The sequence below is a fragment of the Lipophrys pholis genome (genome assembly GCF_963383615.2).
Source record: "Lipophrys pholis genome assembly, chromosome: 19".
Taxonomy (NCBI): domain Eukaryota; kingdom Metazoa; phylum Chordata; class Actinopteri; order Blenniiformes; family Blenniidae; genus Lipophrys; species Lipophrys pholis.
Window position 1 is genome coordinate 23554581 of NC_137647.1, and position 5238 is coordinate 23559818.

Below are 5238 nucleotides of genomic sequence, written 5' to 3' on the forward strand. Positions count from 1 at the left end.
CATGCAGCTTGTGGGTCTCGTAAATCATTTTCAAACTAAGTTTCTGTAAATAATAAATTAGATTGTATTCTAAAAAAAATAGGGCTGTTAAATTGACGCAATAATGTGGACGGAACAGCCGACCGACACACAGTACGATGCATAAGAGGAGTTTCCTTTTCACCGTTTCACAAATGTTTTGTCAACATCAACCGTTGAAGGTGTTTAGTAAACACATTCAGTGCAGATATATTCTCTTCTTTCTTGGGTGGGTTTGCTCATGCAAAATGAAAGGAAAATTTATATAGATGAAAAATTATTAATATTTAATCGTGATTAATCAGAAATTAGCCCACACGAACCATGTGATTAATCTTATTAAAGATTTGAATCATTTCACAGCACCAATAAAAACCTATCAGGAGGATCCTTTGACAAGAAGTGGTAATTATATGTGTATTTGTTTAGTTTTTTTTATCAATTTGATTGTAAAACAACAGTATCCTTCAACAATTCAACAACTAAGGGTTAACATGTTCAATTTGTACATATTTTTAGAGAGTGTGGTTCAGCTGAATTTATTTCGTAATGAAACATGACATGGATAAAACTCCAGACCATTTATGTGCTACACGTTTAAACAAATGTCTGCAGAGCAGGAATTTCTCATGTTAACTTGTGTTTCTCATGTTTCTGATGGCTGTGTGTTCAGGTTTCTCAGGCTGCCGCGGAACTGAAGACCTTCTGTTTGCAGAATGCCCACAAAGACCCTCTGCTCATGGGAGTGCCCTCCAGCGATAACCCCTTCAGGCCTCCCAAGTCATGTGTCCTCCTGTGAGGTGTGCTCTCTTCCAAAACATGACATGATCAAAAAAAAATAGGCAGTGGAATTTCCTTTTCTGAGTTTCTTGGTTCTTTTTCCTTGTGCTTAACAAAAGCTTGACTGTTGTCCGCAGCTCGCAGACTAAATGTGTCTTTTCTTTGCAGGACTGTGACGAAGTGCAAAACACTCTGACGTCTAATTCTCATTGTGAGTTTCTATCACATGAAGATGAAAACCACTGCATCTAAAAAAAAAAAAAAAAAAGAAAAAACCTGATGCTGCTAAATGAGAGAAATCCCCAGGAGTGTCACATTGGAAGATTTTTATCAGTTTAAATTTGTTCATAAATGTTGCCTTAAGCAGAGCTGAAACAAACAGTGTGTCACATCTTCCCTTTCTGATCAATCTAAACGCCACAGTTCTACAGCCTTTGTAATTCATGAGGGTTTTTTTTCCCCCAAACTGGAAGAGAAAATGAGTCCAAGGTATATTAAGACCAACACGTGCCTGATGCGACCCCTGTCAAGCTCTCTGGCGTCCCCTGGGGGACGACCCCATCACACGGTGGGATCCCAAAACCACACAAACACTTGTCTCTTTAGTTGTGGACAGTCTGCACAGATATGAGCAGTGTTTGAACCTCCACCACGTTTCTGAAACGAAGGGCTGCACAACCACATGATTTACACAAAGGATTACAGGAACCAGCAGACCCTGTCCACACCACAACACCTTTTTATGGAACCGCATCGCTTTTGGCCGATCATCCTCACGGCGCAGCGTTGTAGGAGCCTGAAACCAGAGTTGTTTTGAAAACGGGTTTCAGTGTGGATACATTTGAAAACGCCACATCCACTCGTGTCGGGACTATGCATGTCCGCCATCTTAGACGTTGTGGCCACATGGTTCTCCGTGACCACGCAGCCATCTTGCCTCTCCCTCTTTCATTTCTTGTGCTTTCACTGAGTTTTGTGTTCAGTAATTGTAGCAATACCTCAGATGAATGTTTGCTGACTCGATGTATTGATTTGTAAATGCAGTAATTTGTGAGTGAGTACATTTGGTTAATAAACACCTGTGAGCTCATTTGAACTCTTCTCTTTGGTTATTTGTTCTTTTTTTGTAACGTTTGCTGGTTGACAGGGTCAGTGCTCCATCTCACATCTTCTCTCCCACTTATGTGCTTGTTTGTATTTGGTTTAGTTGAATCTTTTTAACTGACATTGATATTTTGGTCATTAGTCCCTGATTTCAGGGTGGTGCCCCAAAATTATTAATTAATAAACAACAATTATATTTCAATTACGAATCTCAATTATTCATAAATTACTTTCTATAACTTTCAATAATTTACTGCTGATAACTAAGCTTTTGAAGTAAATCCCTACAACAGTTTGGATGTGGACAGCCTGTCTGGACCTGGACAGTCCAGCCCAGAGGACGGCAACCTTCAACACTCAAAGAGTTATTAGGGCCGTTGAACAGAACATGCTGGGAGCCACAAAACCCTTATGATGAATTTTTAAGATAACGCTGTATAATATATAACACTATATATATATATGATGAATTTTGAAGATAATGCTGTATAATATATATATATATGTTATATATATATAGTGTTATATATATACACGTGAGTGAGTGATTTTTTTTGTTTTTATAAAGTTCATTTTAGAGAAGCCTTGCTCATATGCATGTGTGGATCCGAATATCGACAGCACTGCCAAATGCATATTTTAGGGAGATAACCGATCCAAAACCAAAACAAGAATAAACAAGTTTAGGTCATTTTCAAATGAACTAAACAAATCAGCAGGAATTCTTGAAAGGGCTATTGCACTGGCCGGGAATTGAACCTCGACCTCCCAGGTGCCACGTGAGAACCCTACACCTGGAGTACAGGGACTACATACATCACGTGGAGTCTTAAACGGGTTTTGTTTTTCTCTGTAAAAGTGCCTAAAACTTACTGTGGTGTATTAATTTATGAATAACATTCTTTTTTTCATCTGTAATTCCCATTTGTTTAATAATTGCCTGTTTTCTCTGCCTCGCCTGACTTTTTTGTTTTTGTGTTTTTACTGTAAAGCACTTTGTGCAACAACTGTTTATAAAAGTGCAATATAAATAAAGTTATTATTATTATCATCATCATCGTTATTATTATTATCATTATTATTGTGTGACACTTTATTTGGACCACATACTACAATATATAATTTTGCACATTTACTTTATTGTCTTTTTGTTTCGGCTCATAATTGTGTTTGTAATAACTATTTTTGCATTACTTTGCTGGAATTTTTTTTAAATTGAATTCATTCCATTGTAGACTTGATCCTTATCTTAATAACTGTGAATTAGAAGGATACAAAATTCTGATCTGCGACACACCCTTAAGAAAAAGCCATCAGGATCATGAACAGCTCATCTGAATCAGACCAGTAAACTTTAGACAATTAAAAACATTTTTAAGTTTAGGGATCTGGTGGAATTTAAAATGGCACAAATGATACACAAAGCAAGAAATAGTTTTCTTCCACTGACTAAACAAAACAATGTATACTCAAAGATAATGGTTATTTAGTATTATATTTCAAAAACTTGTAAAAGAATGGTATAAGTGTCGTATTGAGTATCTTGATAGAGTGACTACATCATTGCTACACCAGGAGCTTCTTTCTCCTCCATTTCAGCCACAAATTTCCATGAATCAACTTCAATAGTCTGACTTTTGTTTGCAATGTCTTCATCTAATATTTTGAGGTTCAGCAGACTTGGCATGGGTCACCAATTAGCCTGACATACTATGAGTTTTTAGGAATTAGGGGAGATAAGAGGAGAACACAGAAAGCCCAAGCGGGCCCTGAATGAACTGGAAAAGCTTCAAAATGCAAATCCTGGAAACCTGCAGCAGATGGATTATAGTGAAAAAAGACCCACCATTAAAACCACACCAATGGTCACGAGCATGAATGTTTCCTTACAGATAATCGTGGAGCCAGCTTTGTTCAACATCATTTAAAGAGGTCAATGATGTGCCTCAACAAACACACAACGATCAAGTGGTGGTTAATTGGATGCTGTGATTTTCCCATGGACTCCCGCTGCTGACCATTGTAAGGCCCAGAGGTCTTTCAGTACAGCTTTGCAGACCTTTGTCTTTGGATTGGACTTCCTGTTCATGCTGAGCTCCTCCATCACTCACTCCATCAGACGTGGGAAGAGGTCCAATCCTCCAGCTTGCCGCTGCAGCGAGATCCACACCTTTTCAGCAACCTTGATGGTCGCCGCTGCAACAAACACCTGGACGGGGTTGCAGCTCACCTATAAATCTGCTGCTTTGTGACAAGTTTTACATGAAAAGAATTCCTGATATAAGATTTTTAAATCTAGATTTAAGATAATACTGTAAAATCAAGGACTAAAAATAAGTAAATAACATTTAAAACAAGCCAAACTGTCTGTCATGCCTGAAAAATAAGATTTTAAATAGTGTATGTTCAGGTTGGTCATATGCTACTTGGAGAAACACTGACTTAAAGCACAGATTTGTATCAGTGAATTTAGATTAGATTAGATCGGACTTTATTAATCCCACATGATAAAATTTGGTCATAACAGCAGCTCCACTTTACACAATTAGTTTCTAGATAATAAGACTTGTGGCACACAAGAGAATAGACTATGTATATCTAAATGTATAACTAGATAAATATATATGCATATATTCACATAGAAGTACAGGAGACCCAGATAGGGAATATACACACAGTAGCAGTGATATTTACAATATTTACAGCATTCTGTGTTCACTTGGTGGTAACAAGTGAAAATGATAGGATAAGATTTGGAGCAAACCCATCAGTGTGTAATAATAATAAGAGTCGCATGCTATTAATCCCCTCCAGAAAATGTCTTCACTTCATTGACAATTTGAATAGGCAGCCACACTGGGCAGCGCTCAGGAGGAGCAGGTGGGAGCCCCAGTGCATGTTCACTGGACTGTGGGGGGGAAACTGGAGTACCTGAGAGGAACCGCGTATGGGGAGAACATGCAAACTCCACACAGAAAGGCCTGGCTGCATTTGAACCCATAATCTTCTCGCTGTGAGTGAGAGTGTGAACAACTGCTCCAACGTGCAACTCTATAAATAATAATGAATAGAATGAGCAGAGACCCGCTTCCCTTGGCTGTGGATCCCAACATCATCTCTAATTAAAGCGTGGTGGCGGGACAGTGAAGCCCTGAGAGGAGGCTCAGCCCTCCACAGGGTGACTCGGAGTGTGATGGTTTGTTGTTACAGTGATTCCCCCGCTGCAGAGGGCGGGCAGTAGCCGCTCTGGCCCGCCAGGGGTCGCCCTACCCGCCCGGCCAGCCTGCTCCAGCTCTGCGTGGTGGATGCGAGCTGACGAACCGTCTCCACGACTCT